Source organism: Simochromis diagramma, unplaced genomic scaffold (assembly GCF_900408965.1).
Source record: "Simochromis diagramma unplaced genomic scaffold, fSimDia1.1 OVJJ01000293.1, whole genome shotgun sequence".
Taxonomy (NCBI): domain Eukaryota; kingdom Metazoa; phylum Chordata; class Actinopteri; order Cichliformes; family Cichlidae; genus Simochromis; species Simochromis diagramma.
This window is the reverse complement of record NW_024386801.1, coordinates 23146389-23174320: the sequence shown is the minus strand read 5'-3', so window position 1 is coordinate 23174320 and position 27932 is coordinate 23146389. Positions and strand designations below refer to the sequence as shown.

General features: G+C 40.6%; 1 pseudogene; it reads right to left on the bottom strand.

Moving 5' to 3' along the window:
• Nucleotides 1-2675: 2675 nt before the first annotated feature.
• Nucleotides 2676-21880, bottom strand: LOC120730314 (annotated as a pseudogene).
• Nucleotides 21881-27932: the final 6052 nt, after the last annotated feature.

The window sequence follows — 27932 nt, the reverse complement described above, 5'->3', positions numbered from 1 at the left end:
AACTTTGAAGGTGTTTAAACAAGAGAGGGAAGTGTGGAAACGTGTATAAAGTGTGTAGTGTGGGGTTTGAAACTTCTATAATAATAGTAAAACAGTTGGCTGATTTGCGGATTTCACCTATCGCAGGGGGGTTTTTTTGGAACGTAACTCCGAATTAACGATAAATGAGGGACCACTGTACAGAACCCTGAGACATAGATCCACATAATAAAGTGAACAGTTATACATGACAAAATAAGAAAAGCATGTGCAAGAGTAGTTTACATGTTCTGTATTGGATTCCAGAATTGAATTTAAAATCCTTCTACTCACATAAATATTCTTAAATAATCAGGCCCCAGATAATCTTGAAGAACTTATAGTACTGTATCACCCCATTAGAGCACTTCGCTCTCAGACTGTACCTACTTTGGGTTCCTAGAGTATTTAAAAGTAGAATGGGAGGCAGAGCCTTCAGCTTTCAGGCTCCTCTTCTGTAGAACCAGCTTCCAGTTTGGATTTGGGAGACATACACTATCTCTACTTCTAAGTTTAGGTTTAAAACTTTACTTTTTGATAACGCATATAATTAGGGCTGGATCAGGTGACCCTGAATCCTCCCTTAGTTATGCTGCAATAGTGCTAGGCTGCTGGGGGATTCCCATGATGCACTGAGTGTTTCTTCTTTACTCTCTGTGTTTATACACCACTCTGCATTTAATCATTAGTTATTATTTATCTCTGGCTCTTTTCCACCGCGTGTCTGGGTCAGTCATTTCCCCCTCACCCCCAACCATTCTCAGCAAATGGCAACCCCTCCTCGAGCCTGGTTCTGGTTTCTTCCTGTTAAAAAGAAGTTTTTCCTAGTGGTGCCGGTTTAGCTCAGTGGGTGAGCAGGTGACCATATGCTGCATGGAGTTTTTCCTTCCTGCTGTTGCCAAAGTGCTTGCTCATAAGGGGCCATTTGATATTTGGTGTATTTTTCTCCGTGTTATTAAAGGCTCTGTAACTTACAATATAAAGACCATTGAGGCAAATGTTGGCACTATATAAATAAAATTGAACTGAATAGAATTAAATTCAGCTGTTACTTTTGTTATGTCTTCTGAACTAAATGTTGAACTCTCATTGTTGTGAGGAAGTGCAACTTAAGACCAGTGAGCATGAAGACTGGGAGAGTGGAAACTGGCCATCCATTGGTTCACAGTGGGAGTGGTTTATCTGATGAGATTGGAGCCACCTAGGTATGCCTATAATCTTTTGCATGCATGTACACGTCTCTGCACATGGTATGTGCAGCACCACATTCTGCTGGCCCCTAGGTTGAAGTCAGAGCGGTTCAGTGACATAAGAAGAGGCAGCAGTAGCTGAGACACCTCAAGAGAATTTGCTGCAGAAACTATTTTTCACTAAAAAAAACAAACATGCCAATTAAATATTTACTGGGCTGGTATTTCTCATCTCTGTGAACTAGACAAAGATTCAGGAATGTAAATTAATTGATGTTAAGGTAAATCCACTTCCAGTGTTCTAATGTGTAATAAGTAGGGATGGGTACCGGTATGGCACCGGTTCTGACATAAACGGTAGTAAAAGCAAGACCGAAAAGCAGCGCACATTTCGGTGCTTCAGTTCGGTGCTTTTTTTTTTCCTGAGATGTGATACACTTTAGATTCTAGCCAATCATTTTACGTTTCCGAGGATAGTAGGTGGGCTCAGGTACGTACGTTCTTTTAGAGCAGAGCTACAGATTAAAAATGCCCAAGGCGAAGCGGTCAAAAGTCTGGCTGTACTTCACAGCAAAAGATGCAAACAGCAGCCTGCAACAAGTGCTTTAAGCTGATACTGTGATACTGTGCAAAGGAGGCAACTCCTCAAATCTGATGAAACACCTGGCGACGCATAGCGTTTTTTTAAAAGCCGAGAAATGCACCGTATTTGATAGCTTGCTGCGAGACCTCACACCGAGCACATCTACTGCGGGTGTGGTGCCTGTTATTAGACCGGAGTTAGCAACATCCCCCCAAAACCCGAAGAGGAGAGTCCTGGCCCCTAGCCCTGCCAGTGTAGCAGAAATGATGACGGATGATGATGATGCAGCAGCAGCCGTTCTTCTCTGCGTGAGTAGCTTAATGTTGTACGTGTGTAATTTAGGTTGAGTAGGCTAACCACGTTATTAAATTAATGCATGTAAGGTGAACTAGCAAACACCGTCGTAGTTACATGCGGCTGTCTTCTTGTTTGATGGCAGGTACTCCCTTCACCCTGGCCAAAAAGGCTAAAATGACCAAAGAAAAAGTGGAAAACAGTTAAACATGAGAGGTTTTTGGACAAAGTTTGTGTTTTTTCCATCGATTAAGCACTGCTTCCAGCCAAGAGTGATACCATATATGCCCCATAGCTGCAGAAAAGGCTAACATTGTTATCATTTTACAAAAAAAACAGCTGAACATGAGAGGTTTTTGGACCAATTTTGTGTTCTCCATTCTTTAAACACCGGTTCGAGCACCGTTTAAGCACCGGCACTGTTTCAAAAGTACCAGTTTGGTACTGGTATCGGATAAAACCTAAACGATACCCATCCCTAGTAATAAGTGCCAAAAGGACAGTCATCAGACTTTCCCCTCATTATTAAAGAAGGTGCTGCAAGTGCTATTACAAGGGTAAATGACCAAGACGCAGATTTATCTGAGCACTCAAATGTCAAAGCTTTATTTTCTAGTAATATTTATTAAGTAAAGAATATGAATACATAGATTAATATGTTGTCCATCAGAAATACTCTCTCTACTCAGATCTCAGTAAGTGACACTGCTTTAATCTCTAATTCATTTTGGATATCTTCTGGTCTCACCGTGGGGGCATCAACAGGGCTCCAGATATCGATCACAAGCTGTTGGGGAAAATAAAAATGACAACCAGACAAAGAGAAAGATGGTCAAAGAGATGTATAATATAGAAAACGATGTTGATTTCTGGCAGGACAAGCATGAAAACAATGAAGCAGGTGAAGCTCACTGATGAAAACAGTCAGTGATGGCATGAACATGGAAGAAGACTGTGACCCTGGAGGGGAGGGAGATACAGAAATGGGAACCGTATTGCCATCCATTATTAACTGGATGCAATTATGGAAATGTCAAAGCAAATGCTTTCATACTCTTACTGGGGACTCAAGCCAATCTTTAGATTTTAAGTCACACTGTCTTATTGACAAGGACTGAAGCACTGATCTTTCAATTCAATTTTTCAATTCAATGTTATTTATATGCGCAACAACAACAGTTGCCTGAACAACACGTTCTCACGTCTAGGGAGTAAGAACGGTCTGGCCTGAAACAACATGCTCTATCTTCTGAGCCAAAGCCACCTGAGAAGGCACTGCTCAGTGAAAGTGTGCAAAATGGCTACAGCATGAAAGCCCAGGCAGTATTTGTCTCAAGCTGGTACTTTGTTGTGCACAAATCCTGTGTTAGATGTCAGATTTTGCATCCAGTTTTGTATTTGTAAAGTTCCATAAATAAGAAAAGGGTAGTTTTAAGAGGTAAACCAAAAGTTACACAAAGACATTTCCAAATGAGCCTTCCACATTGTCTGAATGGTGCTCTAATTATACTCTTTCAAAAAGCAGCTAAACATTTTGACAATATGATGTCAAAAAACGTTGCTAATATTTAATCCTAAAATATCATATGTAAAATTTTAAAAAATGGCAGTTTGATAAAAGAAGTTGATGATAAAGACTTGAGCAGATTTCCAACTGGAAGGCAGGGTTTTCGTAATGTGCCAAATATTACACAGAATAATCAGCTATAGCTGCACCATTTAGACAGGCCCTGTTGTTGAGGCCCTGTTGTGCTGTAAATGGCAAAGGAATTGGTTCTTAAACTTTTCTACTCTACCTGAGCACAACAGGGCCAACAAGCACTTGTCTCATTCATCAATTCACACAAGCACTTTTTTCTATGCTTTTTCTACACATGTGCTTTCTATCTAACATTCACACACATTCACACTCTAATGGATGCATTGGGGAGCAACTTGGACTTAGTAATCTTGCCCAAGAATATTTAACATGCAGACCAGAGGAGCCAGGGATTGAACCAGCAACCTTACATGTAGTAGATGATCTACAACCCGACCCTAACCCCAGCTATAAGCTTTAAATTAGCAGTTTGCATCACAGGGGCTGTGATGGGCAGGTTCAGTTTTCAGTGTTAAACTGAGGCACACCATGGTGGCAACATAAGTATTGTTTTAAAGCATATTTGTGCACTAAATCATACTTGTTATTAACCTCTGGCTCTCTTCCACGGCATGTCTTTATCCTGTTTTCCTTCTCTCATCCCAACCAGTTGCAGCAGATGGCCCTGCCCCTCCCTGAGCCTGGCTCTGCCGGAGATTTCTTCCTGTTAAAGGGGAGTTTTTCCTTCCCACTGTCGCCAAAGTGAATGCTCATTAGGGCTCGCATGATTGTTGGGTTTTTCTCTGTATGTGTTACTGTTGGATCTACCTTAAAATATAAAGTGCCTTGAGGCAACTGTTGTTGTGGTTTGGCGCTATATAAATAAAATTTAATTTAATTGTTTATTTTTTAATCATAAAACGTATTTGACATTATACAACAGATTAATGAGTACAGAGGGATCAGAACTAGAACTTGCTTTAGAAGACACCAATTTTTATGACTTCTTGAACATTAAAGTAATCCACTGTCAGTTGTTAATTGTCGTAGGCTGTGGCATCACTTCAAAGTGATAAATCACACTGGGCCCCTTCTTCCTTTGGGCAAGTCACAATGAATACCTGCACCCATGAAATGAAATGATTTGCTAGTGATTATGCCTTTTTCCTCAAATGTGACTTTGGACAGAGATGTTATCAGAAGGTTTTTCTTTTATTAGTTTATGTTGAAAGTTTCATAAATAAATCGCTGGAAAGAAAAGTCAGAATTGTATCAGTGCTGTTACCTTTCTGAGGGGGTCCTTGCTGAGGCAGATCTTGCTAACAGCCCAGATGGGTGCTACAACCACAGAGGAGAGGGCCATGACCCAGCCCAGATGGTAAGCCCAGTTTGGGTACATGTAGCCTTCGTTGGATGTCAAGGGGCTGGTAGTCCAGAAAGAAGCCGATGAAGCAAACCTTTAAGGAAGTAACAGAAGAATAAACAGGCAGCACTAATATCATCAAGCATATGAACAGATAGTATAGAAGAATTGTTTCCTTAGCAACCAACATGTGCAACTTTTCACTCAGAAATGACACTGTTTTTAATCATGATTTTTCCTTTACTTCTTTATCTTTTAATTAAATGTTCTTTCGTTTTTAACATGCTACTATACTAGTTGTATGCATGCAGTCATATGGTTCTCCATCTTAAATGTTAAGCCTGAGGACAAGATGACTTTGGGCCACTGAGCAACAGTCAGTCACCATCTTCTGACATCATCTCTGCCTCACGAGTAGCTTGATATTAAGAATGTGACAATTGTAGTTCCTCTCCTGAAAATCTCTGTGTGGTGGCTCTTGATGCTCTGTCACCAGCCCTCTCGGCTGCGATCCTTCCCTTGTTTTGTACACCTTTTCCTAATACACTTTCCCTTTCCAGTCAAATTTCCATGAATACAGCAAACTGTGAACAGCCAGCATTTTTAGCACTGATCTTCTGGGGTTTACCCTGCTCCGTGTGCTGGACAGAGAGAAACATGCTATACATGCTGTTTGAACACCAATTTACTCAAAGTCAAAATGTAATGTTCTAATATAATGAAATAGTGAGTTCCTGATTTTTATTAGCTATGAGCCCAAATCATCAAAATGAAACATTCAAGACACAAATGGTCCTTTTTTTGAATGTTACAAGCTGGCTTATCAGTTCCATCATTCTTTGTCTTATCTCCAGGTTTACAGCTGCTGGTGAACAGCAGCTCTTGTGTTGCTCGTGCAGCAAATCCACAAAAAGTCTCACGTGTTCTTTATACAAATTCTACTTAAATTACAAATATAATATTATATTTTGTCTATTACCCTGCAATGTGTTATACACTGAACTGATCTAAAGGCAATCTGTTAGGATGCCTGGGTCGTTGACCCAGGGTTTTGAGTTTATTATATTATTTATCATTTCTGGTCTTTGGTTTCTTTGTTAGAGTTCTGTCTTATGGTTTATGTCTCTGTGTATCCTCAGTTGCTATATCCCCGTGTCCAGTCAGTGTCTGTGTCTGCCCTGGTCCCACGTCTCTGTTCCCTCTGTTGTAGTGCCTGCCTGTGAGTCTGTGTCTGTAAGCTCAGTCTGTGTTATGTTTCCTGTTTTACTTTGAAAGTCCGTGTCTTATGTAAATGCGTCTGGTTTTGCTTCCTTTGTCTCGTTAGGCCTGATTTGCCCCAGCTGTGTTTCCATCCTGTTACCTATTCCCTGATTGCTCCCTCTGTGTATTTAACCCTTTAAAGCCGGTCGGAGCGGACACGCTCCATTTTGCGTAACTATTTTTAAATCCCGGTAGCACTGCAACCACGTAAGCTAGCGCAATAGTTTTTTTTGGCATATGAAACCGGAGGAGTTGTACTTACATCTTATGCCATCAGCTTGTCCTAGGTCACCGTTTCCTTCCACATATAGCTTTGCAAAAACTGCATAAAAAGCACTTGCAGCAGCAAAAACATAATATTCCAGAAACAGGCTTTGCCAATCCGATCAGCTGTTCATAACACTTCCTACGTCCATCAGCGTGAACTATCGCATGTCCGCCATGACCTGCCTGGAACCGGAAGTGACGTCATTTTGCGGAAATGTAGTTTTTTACCATCAGGGCCTCATGAGCCTATACTTGTTTTTAAAAGTTATGTTTGACTTTATGACTTTCTGTGTCGTTTCTGGGATGCTTCGGACTCATATTGCACTGCTGGAAATAATTTATTTTGATGCACATGCTGCTTTTTTGCAAATTTGCATTATAATATTTATTTTCGTTTTTCCTGTGGTATATGAAAATTGGTGTATTTCAAAAATAAAACTATGAAGACACTTAAAATAAATTTCCTGTGGTAGGAAACTAGTTTGTGCAACTTTTTTGTATTTACAGTTTTGAGGGATAAGCCTCTTAAATTTCTCTAACTAGAAATATATGTTAAAAAAAACCAAAACGATTTTAATTTTTTTTGTAGTTTATTGCATTTTTTTTTGCAATTTATGTAATTACTATGCACTTAATGCATACATATTATTAAAATTTGGGCTATAGTGGTTGTATTGATGTTTCGAGTTCACGTTCCGCCTCCAAGTGTCTGCACATTGGGTCCTCCTACTACCACTCCTGCCTGCACACAGCCTACACTTAACACAATCTATGTTACCGGGATTAAAATTTTCACAATCTAGGTTCCAGCACTAAAAGAAAATCATTACTGGACAATATGTGCCAGTTAGAAACACCACATTTGGACAAACCTCAGACATGATTGTTTTGATAACAATAAAATCTGTAGAAACACCAACCAAACCAAAATTATTTGATTTGCTTTACTCATTTTCACATCACATGCCGACAGTTATTGCATAAAACTGCACAGCTGAGGTCCACTGTGGGAGTGCAAATTTTGGCTTCCAGCAATTTATAGCAGTGTTGAGACAACAGAGGGTAGTACATGAGATTTCTAATCAGTCCTAACTTCTCTGAGACACAAACTAGACATGTTTCCTAAGTTCATCAATGGCACAAGATCAAATTCTTCCTGACTGGCAGCGTTGGGGCCATCTTCATCTTCACAGCTGTTGCCACTAAAACCTTTAAATGAACTACAACTCAAAGCAGCTGAACCTCTGTCTAATGATGTAGCACTGCTCAGTGAACAATGCAAACAGACACACTCCTGGACCATGTTGTCTAGTATACAGGCACTGTGCAATAAACCATGGCTAGATCACCCTTAAAACGACAGGCTTTGCCTTCTGTAACATCTATCCTGAATCAGCTGCAAATAAATGTTTTAATAAGTAGCTTAAAAAATGTCACTCCTGCAGATCTTAACAATGTGTAACTCACCACAGAGATCAGGGGGGTGAAGTAACGCCAGCACAGCTTGAAGAATACCGATGGCCTGTGTCCTGTCATATCTTCAACTACATCGCACATCCGTTCAGCCCCTGAATGACGTACAAAACAATTCTTAAACTAAACTTTAATTCTTTAAAACTTTTACAAGTAAGAGCATGTATTGGAATTATGACAGTGAAACTAAAAGTAAATTTATCAAAAAGGATCCTTTTGCAGTTTCCCTTATGCAGTTTTGCTGTATGTTAAAGCAATTGTAGAGAAATGTATTGGTATAACATATTACATTATATTATATTATATTATATTACCTACCAAAGGACTTTATGTACAGTTAGGTCCAAAGGTTTTGGACAGTAACACGTTGTTTTATTTTGTGTTTTCCTCTGTATGCAAACACTGTGGACTGTAAGCCAAACAAGATGTGATTGAAGAAGTGCAAACTTAATTTAACTAATTTGAATTGACTCTTTAGGATTTGCTGCCATTTGTATACAAAGCCCAGTTACGTTCAAAGGTTCCAAAATACAACCCCCAAGTCCAAAAAAGTTGGAAATCTGTGTAAAATGGAAAAAAAGAATGCAATGATTCCTTATCATTCATTCATTCCTTGAGATTTTTACGTGTGTTGAGGAAGTAACCTTGACTTTTCTCATTTCCTTCAGTTCCTTGTCAACTTCTCACCTGGTTTTATTACAACCCCGGAAGATTATATCTTTGCACAGCTCCCTTAAATAAGGCAGCCTCTATTAAACCTATTTCACTCTGCCCTGCTAACATTGTGTGTTCTCTCTGACTCCCTGAGTATAAATCTGTGGAGCTGAGGATCTCCTCCTGTGCCCTTTCATTAACTCCCATTATTTACTGTTTAACCAATAGACCTTTAAAAACTGTCTGCTGCTCTTTGCTTCTGCTCACTGGGAATGTTATTTGTCTCATTGTCACAAGTACAATAGTAAAAGCTTGATAGCATAAGAGTCTGGGTGCTGAATTGGCCTGCATGCAGTTCAGACCTCTGACTTAATAAAAACATTTGGAGCATCATGAAATGAAAACTAACAAAGAAGGGCCACGACTGTAGAGACGCTACAATCCTCTATCAGCAACATTCCTCTAATAAAAGTGCAGCAGCTGTTCTCCTCAGTTTAAACATGTTTTCAGTATTCTGTTGTGAGTTAAATGTGGGCTTATGAGATTTTTAGGTGCAAACTTTCTGGAACACTGTGTAAATAGAAAGAGACCAAATTCTGTTTCCTCACTTGAAATACTCCATTAGATCTTTATTGTGGACAACATCAGTTGCTGTTTTTGGGTTTAGATGAGGTGACAAAACCGGCCATTGAGGAATATCCCATTTATTTACCTTGAGAAACTTTTGGGTTGCTCTCTTTGCTCAGTGTTGCAGCATTAGTCTAAATGTGAGCAGAGTACAGCCCTGCAACAGTTCATCCTGCTGCTTCTATCAGGAGTCACATCATCAACAAACACCAGTGACCCACTTCCACTGGCAGCCATACACCCCCTTCCATAACAATGCCTCATGAGTGTTGTTGCCTTGGTTAAATGTTGTGAAAACATTTTTCTTGTCTGTCAGTTACGCACGTTCTTTTGATCCAGTGAAAAAAAAAAGACTGTTTATAATACTGGCTATACTCCTTAAACAGTTAATACAGTGCTTTTGTTAACCCCCTTGAGTTAAAGATGAAAATCTGCACTTCAATCACATCTTGATTGCTTGATTTAAAATCCACCACAGTGGAGTACAAAGACGCAATGTCACAAAAACTGCATCACTGTTCAAAAATATGTGGTCTTGACTATAACAGGCTCCTTGATGCAGTTCACGAGCCTTTAAAGGTTTGAAATAAGAATTATTAATAAACGTTTTCAGTACCAAAGCCTTCTTTAGGTTCTGTAAACTAACTATAGCTTTACATTGACCACACTGACATGACAGTGGTATTTAATTTTTACTCTCACTCTCAAAATCAGAATATGTTTGTCCCCAAAAGAAAGATTCTCCTAAACTATAATTTAAAGCCAAAAACCTCAGTGAAGACTGAGGTGTTTAATTTAATGCTAACTCTGGTTACCTATTTACAATTTAAATCCAGCCCTTTGTGTATTTTCTGCCTCCTGATAACAAAGGCTAATAGCGAGGAATTCAGGACTTACCGAAGCCCCAGCCAACAGCCCCACATTGGAGCAGACCCACGAATAATATACACGCTCCATTAGCAGCATAGTGGTCGGTTAGCTGGAACAGATAGACTCCTCCCTGGACAACAGACCACAGTGACATAGTGTACATATACACTGAAAGGTGTATTTCGACTCCTATGTAAATCTGTTGCGTGTTAGCTGTCCTGTGCCGTACCTGAGTGGTGAGGGAGATCTGTATGATGAAGCAGACTAAGCAGAAGACTATGAGGAAGACTTCTCTGCGCCAAGGTCTGCGCATCTGTCCTGGGAACATGTCAATCACTGATGATGTTATAGTCTCCAAGCCTGTAAACTAGCACACGCACACAGGGTTGAAAAAAAAAACATTATAAATGACAATGAAGGAGAATAAAGTCAAGGATGGTTTTTCTTCTTTATGGGTCAAGACAACAATGAAAGAGAATACAGTTTAGATCCACGGGCATGAGAGCCATGGTAATTTGGGGCTTTTAATCATTTCTTGAGCTTTTGTTTTTCCAGGATCGAATGATTGTACAGCATACATCTTTAATGACTTCAAAGATTCATTTTGGATTTTCTTTAATGCACACTGAGTCAAAAGTATACATATGCATACATCCCTACTAATATTTAATGAAATGTCCCTTAGCATGTTGCACCATGTTCAGGTCCTTTTGCTCGCCATCAGCAAGCTTCTGTCATAATGCTGGCTGGATATTCAATCACTCTTCTTTTCTTCACACTTGTAAACACGAGGTCTTACTTTAGTAGTGGAAGAGAAATGACGAATGATACCAGAAGGTTTCAGGTGAAGGAGCCCTACATGCTTAAAAATGCCCACAAAAATGATGGTGTTTAACAAACACTCAGCTAATTACAGCACTGGGAAGCTGCTGAGCTCAGATGCATGGTAACAACATCTCAGAACACTACTGGTGTCTGAACTACAGGAGTCATATTGTGTCTGTATGGCACCTCCTAAACTCAGCTGTCATTCCTCTCAACCCTGTTACTACAGAAGGATTTCGGATTTGTATGGATACTGTCTGAACTGCATTGGAACAAGAAAAATTAAATACATGTGCATCCACTGTCACAAGCTCTGACAGTAAACCACAGTTCAGTTTGTATATTGTTGCATTATCAGTTCTGGACAAAATAATAAGAGAGAGACCAAAGTGTTTCATTTCTAAGGTTTTAGGTATCAGAACATAGGAAAAGTTATCCGGTGCTTGACGGGAATCGAAATAACATAAATACAACCTCAGATGAACGACACAGCATGAAACACAGTGTAATTATTTATTTAACAAAAACTAAGTGGACCCCATAACAAGTTAGCTTTTGGAACATCTTTGGCAATTGAAGTAATTTTTTTTTTTTTTACGTATGACTTTATTAGTCTCAGATCGTTGTGGACGAATTCTGGCCCAGTCATATTTACAGCAGTGAGGTCAGCTCATTGAGGTTTACATTCATTCATGCAAAAGTGTCTTAAAGTCCAACCACTGGTTAGGGGCAAGGTGCTCCGTTTTGTTTTTGTTGAACTGATAATTACATGGTATAATCTCTAAAAATCTTGCTCATGATAATTTTAGATCCTGGTAAGGACCAGATAATATTGCCTGGTTCTGCCGGAGGTTTCTTCCTGTTAAAAGGGAGTTTTTCCTTCCCACTGTCGCCAAAGTGCTTGCTCATAGGGGATCATTCGATTGTTGGGTTTTTCTCTGTATGTATTATTGTAGGGCCTACCTTACAATATAAAGTGCCTTGAGGCGACTGTTGTTGTGATTTGGCGCTTTATAAATAAAATTGAATTGAATTGACTTGAACAATTTTTTTGTGTCCTGATACATAAAACCTTTTTAGACCCTTTGCCACATGTCTTCCTCTTTCTGCCTCCTTTCCTGTCAAGTCTTCACTGTACTTATCTAATAAAGCCAGAAAAGGGCCCTTTTTTAAAGTATCCATTTAGTTTACTATGACAACTAAATATGTAGGTAGAATAGGAGGGTGAGAAAAAAATCAAACAGGATTTTTAACAGGATTGTTAGGAGTTTCATAAGTCAGTGTAATGTTATGAAGTGCTCTTTAAGTGGTGTCATTATTCAAACAAGAAAATCCTGAGTAGCAAAGTATTTTTGATTCATGTGTTTGCAGTGAAGCAGCCTGAGCGGCCGCGACAAGTCTTAGTAAGTTAAACGAAAAGATTTTGGGGGAATAGCATGTGAGAGCTTTACCTTACCACTGTATCAATCCCCAACAAAATGAGCATTAAGAAGAAGCATGCTGCCCACAGCTGAGGAACTGGCATCATGGCTGCAGCCTGCGGAAATGCAATGAATGCCAGCCCAGGGCCTGGGAGGACATGAGAGTCATTCACATATCTGTCGCCTCTGTTTGACTGTCACAAATTTGTTGCAAACGATATCGTTTGCAACAAATTTGTGACAGTTAAGATAAAATACAAAATTTCTAAATACAAAAGCTTCTCCTACCTGATTCCACCACCATGTTAATAGGAATTCCCTGTTTATAGGCCATGAAGCCCAAAGCTGAGAAAACCGTGAACCCGGCAACAAAGCTAGTGGTACTATTCAGCGCACACAACCACAGACTGTCCCTGAGCACACACACACGCGCGTGCGCGCACACACACACACACACACACACACACACAGTGCAGGTTTGAGTAAGAGTATTAGATCAGCGGTCCCCAACCCCCGGGCCTCGGACCGGTACCAGTCCGTGAGTCGTTTGCTACCGGGCGGCGAGAGTTGAGGCTCAGGTGTGAAATGTATGGTTTTCAGGGTTTTTATCGGTTTTCAGCTTTATTTTGTTATCGTTTTTATTGTTAACTCGGTTTTCCTGGGTCTTTTCACGTGTGTTATGAATAAATCTGTATTTATTTATGTATTTATCCGCGACACCTTAAAGGCCGGTCCGTGAAAATATTGTCGGGCATAAACCGGTCCGTGGCGCAAAAAAGGTTGGGCACCGCTGTATTAGATTACAGTGGTCACTTCACTATCCCTCAAAAAAAGGGACAGGGTGACGCTTCCTACAGTGTAGCAATCCATAAGCGTCTGTGAGCTGAGAAGCAGCTGCTGGAGAGGAATGTTGTCCCATTCTTGTCTGATACAGCATCCTTGCTGTTCAGCAATCCTGGCTCTGCTTTGTCCTGTTTTTATTTAGAGATGCTCTAAATGTTTTCAGCTGGTCAAAAGTGTGGACTGCAGGCAGGCCAGTTCTACTATCAAGCCATTGTGTTGGAATAGCAGCATTATGCAGTTTATTATTGCATTGCTGAAATATGCACAGTCTTCTCTGAAGAAGACTTGACCTGGATGGTAGCATGAGATGGGATGTTGCTCTAAAACCTGTATAAACACCTACATCTCATTTGTCTTTCTATGTACAACATGAACTGTATTGAAACCCAGATTCTGTGCAGCAAAGCATTTGCCGAAGGTAACATTAAGTGCGGTGCTCATGTAGTGAACCACTGGCTCCGTTTATGGTCACTGGACTCTGGAGCAGTGCTACCATGTTCCAACAAATATCACTGCTGAGCTCGTCTTCTCTTATTTCCAAAACCATTAGAATTTTGTCTCTAGCTTAAACATTAACTGAGTTACAGTCATTTGAAGAACGCTTGTGAAATGGGCCCGTCGGCAGCTTGTGGTACACATTATTTACTTGTAACAGTTGTTGTGTTTTCTGTTGTAGCTGCCCAGTGTGATCAAGCTCCCTGATGAAACACCATACGAGAAGAGGACCTGAGCACAAGCATCCATCCAGACCTGATTAAAGATTAGAAAACACGTAAAGTCACCAGTACTATATCATGCAGTCACAGAGATGTTGTTACTTTGCGGCACAACCGATCGCAAGTAAAAGGTTTAATTTTCCAGGATTAAAGCATTATACAATAAAACAACAAAAGTCCTTTCACAAATGCCGTATCTCGAACAAGTTCAAAGGTTTCCCCACCTGAAGCTCTGCCAGACGAGAAGGATCTGGATACAGGTAGTAGACCACGCCCTCCCAGGCACCTGGCAGTGTCAATCCCCTGACCAGCAGGATGGTCAACATCACATAAGGGAAAACAGCTGTGAAATACACCACCTGAAAGCAGACAGAAATCATTTTGTTTGGCAGAATGAGGAAATATCCTGTAGTATTTCATTTTCCCGCTTGTATCAACATTATTTTTATTAATTTGTTGAGTCATTTGTTTTTTGTTTTTTCTGTTTCCATATATTAACTGTAGAGACCTGGAGTCTGCACACAGTTTCCAGTCTCCTAACTCCCTGTTTGTTTCCTTTTTTTGTATGATACTCTCAACAATAGCAATACACTATCTCAGTCTCCCAATATGTATAAACAGGAGCAAAGGGTGTGAATTTCAGACAGGATGTTTATCAATTACAGCAAGTCATCCAGGTCCTGAAGCAGCAAGCAGCCCCAGACCATCACACTACCACCGCCATGTTTAACTGTTGGTACGATGTTCTTTTAATGAAATGCTGTGTTAGTTTTATGCCACATGTAACAGAGTCAAACCTTTCAAAAAGTTCAGCTTCTGTCTCATGAGTCCACAGAATATTTTCCCAAAAGTCAGTCATCAAGTTATTTTTTGGCAAATGAGCCTTTGTGTTCTTTTTGGTCAGCAGTGGTTTCTTCTTGGATTTCTCCTATGGATCCATTTCCCCCAGTCTCTTTCTTACTGTTGAATCATGAACTCTGACCTTAACTGAGACAAGTGAAGCCTGCAGTTTTTCAGATGTTTTTGTGGGTTCTTTTTTGACCTCCCAAATGAGCCTTCATTGTGCTCTTGAGGTAATTTTGGATGGAAGGCAGCTCCTGGGAAGGGTCACCACTGTTCCAAGTTTTCTCAGTATTCGGTTAATTGGTTTCACCATGGTAACTAAGGTCTTAGCAATGGCTTTGTAAACTTTTTCCAGACTTATAGATGTCAGTGTCTGTGAGCTCAGGTGTTTCTTAGATTGTGGCATGATGCGTTGGTTTTGGAGATTTTTTATAGTCTATGTCACTTTATCAAACAGGTGATTCATCGGACGTGGGAATAATCAGAACGAGCGGGGCACAATAACTTTTCCACACAGGGCCAGGTAGGTTTGAGAGCTTTTCTCCCTTTAATAAATGAAATAATCATTTATACACTGCCTTTTCTATTTACTCTGGTTATCTTTGTCTAATAATAAGACTTGTTTGATGATCTGAAAGACTGATTTATTTATTGTTACATCCATAGTCATGTCAATAATACCACCATTGACAAGAATACGGATGAACAAAAAGATGAAGCACCTGCTGAAAGCACACGACCAAGCATCTAAATTTAGGGTCACAAAACAGCCCACAGTAAAACTTCGAAAAGACATCTACGGGTGATGTGCAGACAATTTTGCATTTACCGGGGACATTTAGAAAAGCATTAGAGCTATTGTGAGGAAATGTTTTTAGTTGGTGAAAGGTCTGAACTGCCGGCAGGCGAGTTCAACACCCAGGCTCTTCTGCTACAAAGTCATGCTGGTGTAGTAGATGCCACACACAGTTTAGTATTGTCTTGCTGCTCAGAACAATGCAGCATCCATGTTTTCCAAAAAGAATTTCCAGTTAGAATTCGTCTGACCACAGAACAGTTTTCCACTTCTCTTCAGTCCATTTTAAATCAACTTTAACAGAGAGAAGATAACAGGGTGTCTGGATCATGTTCACAGTGCATTGTTTGACACGAAACACAACGGGCGTGTCAGGAGGTGGAGCAGGTCATCTACTAATTGGAAAATTGATGGTTTGATTCCCAGCTACTCTGGTCTATATACAAGTATCCTTGCTACAGATACACCAGTATCCTAGCTACTGAACCCCAAGTTGCTCTCCGATAAGTTTACGGTATGAGTGTGAATATTAAACAGAAAGCACTTCTTTAAAAATGCTTGTATGTGAAAGAGGGATGTTGTATAAAGCACTCTGAGTTCTCAAATAGAGTAGAAAACGCTATATAGAAAACATTTACCACAATCCTTGAGAGTGAGAGGCCATGAAAGTGAAAATCTTCCACTCCTTGGGAGCGGAGGAGTACCAATGGCCAATTTATAAGAACAAGATGGTTTGAAACCTGTTACGATGTTGGTTTGGATACAGTGGCATTGACAAAAAGACAGGAGGACATCTGGACAACTCCCAGTGAAAATCGTATGTATGTATCTCAAATGGCTCTTCTCTGTCTTCTTCCTCTGACAAACTTTGCCCATTCTGCAGAAAATTTTCATAGTATAGGTTTTTCATCTTTACAAACCTTTCCTGCTGAGCGGACGCCTTTCCAGATGCTGAAGTAGCAGGCCACCCAGCAGGCCAGGAGGCAAAGCAGCACCTCCCATTTTACTGCACCAGGCTCCTCTATTCCTGCGGATATGGACAACACTTGTCTCCTGTGGAGAGTAAACAGAGATGGTTAGCTATGCATAAATATTTAACAATAACATAGTGTAGTTCTGGTTAAATGAGCTGCAATGTAATGTGAAAAAAAGTAAAAATAGCTGACTCACTCCCAGAACTCTGAGACTGAAGATTTTGTGAGATTTCCCAGTTTCCAGTCTATTGTCGCGTTGCCACTGTGTACTGCAGTCTGGTTTGCAGAGGTGATGTCCACACATCTATCTGTGGACATCAGTTCAGAGATGTAATGGTTAGTTCCTCTGTTTGAATGTAACATTGGTGAATAAAAGAGTGATGGGTGTTTTTGAATCTGGACAAAACAACAAAAACCATACATTTGTTTGTTTCAACACACTGGCTGCAACACAGCGCAAATATGTATTTATATTCACATGAAACTTAAGGAATCAGTTACAAGTGATTGAAAAGTAATGTGAAGTATCCACTTCAATCCATAAGTATTTGGACAGCGACAAAGTCTTTTGCCTTTGTACATGGCTGCTGTTAAATCAAACAAGATTGGAGGGCAGATTTTAAACTCTTCCCAAGAGATACTTTGACAAAAGTTCTGTAAGAGCTAGGCATCGAACCATCGGCCTTCTGACAACCTGCTCTTTCTCCACAGCAACAGCCACCCAAAAATCCCTATAATCAGTGAATCAGTGCAACATTTAGTTGAATCTGAACAGAGGATATCTGGTGATGTCTATTTTGACCCTGCTGTCCTTGACAGTAATCAAAGTGTTTACAAGGTGTAAAGGTTTACGCCTTGTTGTAAAACCTCCAGGTTTACAGCATGGTGTGCCGGTGCATTCCTACTTTTTAAGAATGTATACGAGTGGGTCACTACTGAAGGTTAGGTTTGTTTTGGTTGCTCAGCCTAATGCTGGCCTCAATGACTTGTGTCAGCATCCCTTTTCTCGTTTTGAGAGTGCCAGTGAACAGCTACCAAATGCCAGTTCAACTCCTGGAATCAGTGCCAGAAACAATTAATGGGATTCTTCCGTTAAAACCTGTGAATTAAAGCTGAAAGTCTGCACTTTAATCGTGTCTTGACACTTTGATTTAAAATCCACAGTGGTGGTGTACAGAGGCTAAATTGTAGAAATACCAACCATTTAACAATGCACTGCTTAAACAGCTATACATACATCACTCAGTCATAACATTATGGCCACCTGCCTGATACTGTTTTTGGTTGCTCTTTTATTGTCAAGCAGCTCTGACCTGGAGTCCCCCTGATGGTGTGTTGTGGTATGTGCACCAAGATGTTAGCAACAGATCCTTTAAATCCTCTAAGTAGCAAGATGATTTGGGTATTTTGGAGGGATTTTAGCAATTTAACACTTCAAACTCTTTGTTGTGCTCCTCAGACTGTTCCTGAGCCATTTTTTGCTTTGTGACAGGGCGCCTTATCCCGCTGAATGAGACCACAGCCATCAGGGAGTACTGTTTCCATCAAAGGCTGTATGGGGTCTGCAACACTGCTTGGGTAGGTGGTTCGTATCGAGGTCAAATGTTGTCAAAGATTCCCAAGGTAAGCGAGGCAGACGCACCTGGCCATCCACTTGATGTAAAAGAAATTGTAATTCATCAGACCATGCGACCTTCTACCATTGCTCTGTGGTCCAGTTCTAATGCAGACTTGTGCCCATTGTTGGTGCTTTTAGGTGGACAGGGGTCAGTATGGGCGCCCAAACTGGTCTGCAGCTATGCAGCCTCATACACAACAAACTGTGATGCTCTGTGTTTTCTGACACCTTTCTGTGAGAACTAGAATTAACTTTTTGGGTGCAGTTTGACCTGCCAGCTTTCACTCCTCTCATGCATCAGTGAGCCTTGGCCACCTGTGATCATGTCACTGATTCACTATTGTTCCTTCCCAGGCAGATTTTTTTTTTCTGCTTCTAACATGTTTACTTTGAGGAAAAAAATCTGCACTTGCTCTTTAACATATCCCACCATATGCCATGATGAAGAGATAATCAGTGTTATTCACTTTACCTGTCAGAGTATTATGCCTGATCAATGTTTAGCCTTAAATCAGCCCTCTAAAGCTGCCTTCACCATTCTGAGAGGATGCATTATGCTGACCCAATTAAAGTCCAATCTAACAGCTCAGTTTGCTAACACATTCAAACAGCATTGAAGCATTGAGACTTGTTCTGTGGTGAAAGGTATAGCTTGAGCATATAAATAGGCTAGCTGCTTTGCTAGCAGTAGAGTGTGGGAGGACATGTCAGAAAAAAAGGTGCCTGGAAAAATCATCTGACCTGTGTTCCAGGAATTGTTGCAGGTAGCCCAGGGCAGAGGGTCTCGGAAACAGTAAACAAGATAGAGAAGGGCCCAGGCCAAAACAATGCTGTAGACCCTGGAATATAGCTGGATCATGATGATAGAATAACCAGCTCCTGAAGAGAGAACGCATCCAAAAAACTAAATAAATAAATCAGTTTAAGCAGTAATATGACAGAGCACCGATATAGCTAAAAACAACAACAACATGTCAATGTTAAGCAAAATAATTAAGCAAAAATAAGAAGTAAATATGGCAGCTACATCTGCAAGTCTTAAGCCAGTGAAAGCAGGTTAAAAAATCTAAATGAAGTATATAGTATATAAATTATTGTTCAAAACCACTGTCACAAATATTTTTCAATTATTACCACAGCCTGCAGAAAAAACTGGGACTAAGCCTCATTCTTTAATAAGTAAATGTGTTACAGCATTCATCAGTTTTATTAAGACATGGCTGGTCTGGCTAAAAAAAAAAAACCAAACAAACAAACTCTATTTTTTCCTAAATTAACACTAAGCTTTTTTTTTTGCTTTTAATATTTTTAATCTGAATTCCCATCACATACAGAACATTTTAAGATCCTCTGGATTTGTAAGTAAATGTTTTAATAGAAATGATCTCATTACCCTGTGCCAGCGGGCAGAGCTTGGTCCAGCAGGTGATAGTGCCCTCCTGTGTGTACTGACCAATCACAGTTTCCAGGAGGAAGAGTGGCATGCCACACAGTACAGCAAAAAAAAGGTAAGGCAACAAGAAGGCACCTACACACACATGAACACATCGGAGACGATGAAAAAAGACAGATAACAAAAATCAAGGCAGTGCTGAAGGCAGTTAGCAAACTACTGGAGCTGCAAAACGGTGCAATGAAGAACAAAGTGCCTACGAAATTCAACAAGCTGTCCATTTCTGAGGCCTTAGAAACTGCCATACAGCCGAGAGACAGAAGGAGAATAAGCTGTAGGCTGTACTCCACTGAACCATCCAAGGTGTACTCTCAGTGGTGAGGGAACAATATGAGAACAGCCCCACCGTGGCTGGAAATGGAGCAATGCTGTATGAGCATCTGGGAGAAGGACATAACCCATGACAACAATGCTCAGTGGCTAGTAGATCTAAGAGACGACCACAGCAACCTCTCTGAACAGGGTCCAGTAAGCATCACAGTGGCAGACATCCAAGAACAGGTCTCCAGTATGAAGAGTTGGACAGCATCAGGCCCCGACATGATTCATATCTACTGGCTAAAAGAGCTAACTGCACTCCATGAGCGTATGGCAGCACAAATGAACCAGCTGCTAACCCATGAGCAGACCCAGAATGGATAACTGAAGGCCGAACAGTCCGGGTCCCCAAGGACCTCCAGAAAGGACCTGTCCCAGCTAGCTACCAGCCAATAACCTGGCTCAGTACCACATGGAAGCTCCTGCCAGGCATTATAGCGGCTAAGATGAACAGGCGCATGGCTCAAGTTAATACTGAATGTGGAAAACTGCTTTTCATTTCTATTCTCAGACCACAGTGCTATCAAAAACGACTTCTATAGTCATTGTTGTTCAGTTCAAATCCTTTTGTGTTTTCTCTGCCTGTTTAAATCAGTTTGCCCTTCATATCTAGATTTTGTATCCTTAATCGATACAATTCTATATTTTTCAGTTTTATTGTGTTTGTGTTACCATATCTATTTTGTTGTTTACAGTGTTTCTTTTAATTGCCCATACCTTTTTCATGTCATTTTAAATACTATGGCTTTCTGCCATAAGGTCTTGTAAGTTTATATACATGAGAACAAGGAAATAAGTCTTTGGTGGGCAGGTAAATTTGAGGATTTTCCACACTAAATTTCGTACTGAAATAGCAAGCTAACCCTGTGCACTGAAGGTGGGAAAACATATAAGGAGTAAAACGTTGAGACGATGCACACATTAGTAATAGAAGCAGTAAATATGAGATTTCCAGCACAGCAAGCTGAGGCGCAACATTGTGACATCTTGATAAAAGATAACCGTGAAACACTCCAATGCTCGCAGGCTGGCTGAACTCACTCAGTCTCAAGGATAATTTATTAAAGTGATTCACCTTTGTCCAGGTGTGAAACTACTGAATGTGCTCTACTTTCACTGTTGCAGTAGTTCTTTACCCTCATAAGTACACACTGCATGAGTATAAATGTAATGTACTTGGTAAAAGTCATTTTCAGCATTTACACAGATGTAACTGTCTTAAGACATCATATTATTATTGATGTTCTCAAACATTATGTTACTCTGACCTAAATTTACTGCTTTTATATTGAAGTTTGTTACCCAGTGGCAGGTAGCTCACACATCGGCCCTGACACTTTCCACATGACTGGGTAGCATTAGCAAATTATAACCAACAGCCTGTGTTGTTCATGTTTTTTGACCAAAAAAATAAATCATTTTCTCTTGTTTGTTGTAATTGGAGTGAAGATCTAAGATTGGTGTGATTGTTTTTTTTTTTTTTTAAGCGGGCTGGAGCACTGTTGACTTTGGAAATGGCTGATATAACACATTGATCTGGAGTTAATTTCAAATAATACACATTTTATTTGTTACCACAATATGAAGATTTTCTCTTCTTTCCTGCTCATTTATTCATTGTAGATATAAGAAAAGCACACGCAGGCAAACAGGGTTATGCTCATCTGTACATACTCACCTCCACCATTCTTGTAGCAAAGGTAAGGGAATCTCCACACATTGCCCAGGCCCACCACATTGCCAGCAGATGCCAGGATATATTCTCTTTTCTTACTCCAGTGTTCCCTCTTTTCCACATTGCTCTGCATGTCCATGTTTGCTTCTCAGTTCTCTGACAAGTACTGTCTGCACACACCCTTATTTATCTGTAGAGGCAGTACTGTCTGTTTAACCAATGAAGTTTGCAGGAGCCAATCAAATATGTGATAGTTCATAGTTTTCCTGTCTTTTAATCCACAGCTTAAAAAGCGACAGTGAAAGTTACTGATGAAAAATGTGTGTTAGTTACACAGTAACACAGCTCAACATGGGGCTTTTTGATTTTGCCGCAGGTTTTAAAAACATTAAAACAACTCAGATACACCACTGCCAGTGCAAGGAGAGGATTTTAAGTCAGCAGGCCAATCACAACTTGAGCCTTAAAAACATTTTGGTATTTTTGAGATTTCTCCAAAGGGTGGATGGCCTCTCAGAGATAGGGTGAGAAGTTCAGTCGTTTGCGAGGGACTCAGAGTAGAGCAGCTACTTCTCCACATTGAAAAGAGTCAGCTGGGTTACAAGAACCCACAGTGCAACTCCTGATGCCACTGTGGAGGTCCAAAAAATACCTCAGTCATAGATTTGGTCCAAGGACACATGGTTCATCAAGTAACACAAACTTTGCTTTGAGAGTCTAACTGGTCTTTTTTTGTTTTGTTTTTAGTGCTGACATAACATGTTGACAGATGATGTGGCATGCTTCAGATCATTACCTGTTTCTCTTCCATCATTCTGATACAAGTTCATTCTGGTTTCATCTGTCCCCAAAAAAATGTTTTCCAAAACTGTGCAGGCCCCTTTTAGATGTTTCTGGCAAAGTAATCTGGCCTTCCTGTTCTTGAGCGTAACCGGTGTTTGTACCCTGCTGTAAACTGTACTTTCACTCATGAAACCATCTCTTAATTGTAAATTTTAACAAAACATTTGCCTTGTATAGAGTGTTCTTGATTGTTAATTGACAATAAAACGCACATGTGAAATATGTATCTGTTATAGCACAATATGCAATGAAATAGTTCCCATTTACGGAAAGAAAACTTAATATAAGTTTTTAAAACCGTTGAAATAAAATTGTGAAAAAAGATAGTTTGCATTTTTGAATTACAGTTATATCAGGTACTTCTCCATAGTAGTATTATAGAAAGCAGATTAGGGGCTGCACAGACCCAGTCTTGAGAAGACGACAAGAGTAGTGGCACGTTGTGCTGCATGCTGGGGAACAACACACCACCAAATCAAACGGAGCACTACCCAATCTCACATAATCTAGTGTGTCTGTCAGGTAGTCACTGACATTTCCTGTAAATGACCTGTATGCTGTACACTATCCAGCAGTGACTGGACTGTGTTAAATGCACTGAAGAAATCAAAAGGGTTATTCTCAGTGATGTGATGGAAAGGATTCTGCCCATCTCTCTGTGTCAAGCTGACTTGGCTGAATAGGATCCTACAAAAATATCACGTATTGTCTTTAAATAATTTGAACACACGAGATAGTCGACTGCAGAAGCGATCTTTTGGACAGAACGTTCTCATTGTGCTCAGTGACCACAGCGGGCAGATAACATTTCTATAAATGATTCTGTGCTTCTTATTCTTCCTTATCAAAAGCCGTGCACACTGCAGTTATTCTCTGTATTGTTGCTTGACCCTGTCACAAAGGCAAGTTAAAACTTCACAAACACAACTTGTTTGTGTTGATCGATCGATTTCAGATTCACATAATCAGCTGTTACTATGCAGACAGGAGTAAGCTCTCTTCAACAGGTAAATAACTGCTTCATCCACTCCTAAATTTAGGGGATATATGAACTGCAGAGGGCTGAGAGAGGTTTCTATTAAACCTTCAGCTAGTTTCTCCAGCAACTTCATCACACGTGAGGTAAAAGTTGAAGGGCTCGTCTGTACAAGAGCCAGACAAGACGTTTCCCACAACGTTGATGGTTCAGTGGTAATAATACCCAAAGAGTTCTGGATGCATCCCGACAATCAACATCCGGGCTCAGGATTGAGCCGCTTTTTAATCACGAGTGAAATTCCACCTTTCTCTGGAGCACTCAGACCAACGTCTCTATCCAACACGTTCTCACTCCCAACTCGTCAAACGTGTGACGCATGGTCAGGCTCCCTCTGCTTCACTTATGGACGCGCAGGGTACCCCTCTCGCGTCGGGAATTGACGTGAAGGGTCCTCCGATTGAAGAGATTGCTGCGGAAGTGCCTGTTGTCAGTATATTTAGACATTTTTCAAATCACATTGTAGTGACGTATACAGAACACAATAAATTATATAATGTAAACAACTACCTGAAAAACAGGTAGAAGATACTTTTATATTGTTTATTGCATTTACGGAGGGAGTGATGTATGCTGGGTAATGGCACAGCTAGCTACTGGGTGACTTTATTCACCCGCTTCGGCTGTTATCAGTCCATACAATGGGCGTTATTAGCACAAATCTGTCCCATAGATATGGGCCATCTCCTGCTAGATTGTTCAGAAGGTTGTTCTCATCCATCCAGATGGAGGATCACTAACAGGAGCGTGGAAGACTCCAGAATCCACTCTGGCTGGAATCCGGTGGATATGCAGTGTGTACAGGTAAGACCATTTAAACGGACAGCATTTATAGAATGACTATTAAAAGTCAGCGAGTGTCAGTAATGTTAATGTGGTTATCTTAGTAATACACACAGTGCTAATATAACAGCTTTAAGATGCATTTGTAGATATTATTACGTGTTTTACCGTCTTTATGGTGCTAGCTTAAAGTTACGGTGTAAACGTTAGCTTATATTGGAGTAAAGCTGTTACTGTTTAAACGATGTTAGCACAGAAATATTAGCTTCTGTCATGACTGATGAAGTTACTAGTTAATAAAGTTTTCAGTAAAGTGTTTAATCGCAGCCACAGATTGACAGCAAATATCTCGATTAGCTTCAGTACATCTGTAATAAATATGTGCAAGTTTCAGTGCTTCGTTTAAACTATATGATACTTATACTGACCCAGGGTCAGTGTAAAATACAATCCCAGCTGTGTGAACAAAGCCACTGTAAATTTAATCCTGCATGACAAACCTCAGGATGCAGGTTATTATTACTCTTTCCTGCTGGCACACCTGTCACACCTGAGAGTCAGCTAGAAACGTACAGTGACGTGGACGTCATGCAACCGTGGCTCAGGGGGTTGGGAATCGCATCTGTAACCGGAAGGTCGCCGGTTCGATCCCTGGGCTCTCCGTCCTGGTCGTTGTGTCCTTGGGCAAGACACTTTACCCTACTTGCCTACTGGTGTTGGCCAGAGGGGCCGATGGCGCGATATGGCAGCCTCGCTTCTGTCAATCTGCCCCAGGGCAGCTGTGGCTACAACTGTAGCTTGCCTCCACCAGTGTATGTGAGAGTGAATGAATAGTGGTAGTGTAAAGCGCTTTGGGTGCCTTGAAAAGCGCTATATAAATCCAATCCATTATTATTATTATTATTAAAGACTGCCAGACTCTGTAATACTGCAAATGATCAGTGACTCAGGTTAACACTAAACTTTAAACGGTACCTCTGTGTCTCTGTGTGCTGAATATCTAGGATTGAGTCAGGCTGCATCAGCTGAAGCTGTTATTTGTATATATCAGTATTTTTTATTCAGGTGTGGGGAAAATACCTAAGACTGCAGTGAAGCGATGCACCAGATTAATCCCTGGCCAAAGGTATCGTACTTAAATCAGACTACTGATCCAGCCACATCAGCCTTTTGTGAGGTCTGTTTAAAGTTGACTAAAAGTGAACTGCAGGTTCCTGAGAGGTGGACTGTGAGCACAGAAACACATGTTCATACATACAGCTGCAGCAAACTTACATTAATTTTAAATAGATTTGTTACTCTGATGTCTGTCTCTGTGTTAGTCCTCTGACAGACTGGTGACCTGTCCAGATGTGTTCTACCTATGACTACTGGGACAGGCTCTAGCCTTTTTAATAGAAATTTTCTGTTATTCTCATTTAAAGTATTTAAGTGCTTATGCATGTGCTTAGTTGTGACACTGTTACTGTTCAGTGAAAGTTTCTAAAACTAGATGAACTTATTTCAGCGTCAGCAGTTTGAGAAAACAACTCCCTTTACAGGTGCTGATAAGGCCAAGGGCACAAAACAGCATAACCACCGATCCGTTGAAGTGTGGTAGGATCAGTTTGTAACTTCCTCCCTCTTCCTTGGAATGCATAAAGGAGTAGGAGCACCACTTCTGTGGCAGCGCTGACATGACTGAACTGTGATGTTTGATGTGTGTTGGCGCAGTAATAAATAGCTTGATCACAGCTCTTTCTGTGTTGCAGACTTTATTTAAAAAATTCCACGACACCCCCCCCCTCTCACTGTGAACCTGAATTGAATATTCAGAAGACATTTGTTTTGTTCTTTCTTTCCAATATTCCTTGTCTTTTACAACATAAACTGTGATCAAAGGTACTTATGTTCACAGCATGTAATAATACTGACAGTCCAGGGCATTGTGGTCTGTTGAGCTAGGGTTAGGGTGAGCAATTCAGACATATGTAATCAATATTAAACGTCTCTGACGTGGGCCACTGTCCGCAGTGTTGGGAAATCCATACCAGGCTGGAACGAGTCAAGGTAGGTGAGCATCCACGAGAAGACACAGCAGATGCATCCTACTAATACTGACAGGACCAGGAGACTCCAGAAACCGAGCATCTTCTCTTCAGTGCCATCCTCTCCTGTCACCCTCTCTGCCCGCAGCTCTTTGAGTATGGGGTAGATAAGGGCGCGGAGAAACCCTTATTACTAATTTGTATTATAATTCAATTTTCATGAAATATTCATATTCAGTATCGGTCCTTTTATATTATAACCACGTATCCACCCAGGCTCATGGTGGGGCAGGGCTCTGTCCTGGGATGCTTGAGTACAAGGTAATGTAGACCTGGGCCCTATTTCAGGAAGCCGGTTTAGAAAACTCAGAGTGAAAAACGATACTCAGGGTTGAGTAACCCCGAACTTTCCAACTCGGAATATTCGGTTTCAGAAAGGCTGATAACAATTAGTTCAGTCAACGCGGAGTTGCTTTAACCCCAAGTTAAGCGCGCGCACGAGGATACATAAAGCCCTGATTAGTGGAGCACAGATTAAGCGAGTCACCATGGAGACGGAGGGAAAGAAGGCGCGGTCAATGTATTTTACAGCGCTTGAGGCCGAAATTCTGATGGCAGCATATGCCGATAACATGCAAATTTTGCGGAAAAAAAGTAACACAGCCTCAGCTGCAAAAGAAAGGGAGCATGCATGGCAAAACAAAGCCGACAGAGTCAATGCGTGAGTGTTAATTTAAACATTGATCGAGGGATTTCCACCCATGTAACACGTTATTTTATTTTATTTTATTTTTTATTTTATACATTTGATTTTGTGATGTGATTTGAGCGCAGGTGCAACCCAACAGGCCCCAAACGTTCCTGGCAGCAAGTAAAAATGAAATATAAAAATATAGTCCAAACAGGTGAGGTGTAATTGTATTATGAGCCATAGTGCTTGGTCTGTTTGTCCGATGTAAATCAATTGCAGTTAGAGGCTACATTGATTTTCTTTCTGTAAGCACTCATTGAAATTGTCTGAGCACATTACAAGTACATATTTGCTTACTCTGTATGCTCAAATGTGACCCGTTATAGCCAACAGAAAAAAAAGCGGAGGCCCGAAAAACAGGTGGAGGTCCTCCACCACCACCACTCACAGAGGCTGAGCAGTTGGCTTCCACATTTGTGATAATGTTGGCAGCATCACATATGATCTTCACAGTGCAGAGAACACAAATTAGCATCCATTACTATAATGAAATAATTTGTTAGTTTGAAATGCTACAGGGAACTATGTACCTGTACATTAATGCTGTGGAAAGACTTCCTGTTCACATAGTCTCCTTCATTTACTGAAGGAGCAATGATTGGAATGTGAGTGCCATCTATACAGCCAATCACGCCTGGGAACCGTGAGAATAAATGTAAAATTTAAGTAGTAGTTCAAGTATCACCACATCATGAATTAAGTTTTGTTCATCCTGATACCTGCAATTTTGTGGCATCCCTCTTTGATAAATCTTGTGGGTCTATGACCGGGGAACACCACAAACGAGTACAGGAGACGTTTCAGTGCAACTGTAACATTCCTGACTGCCCGA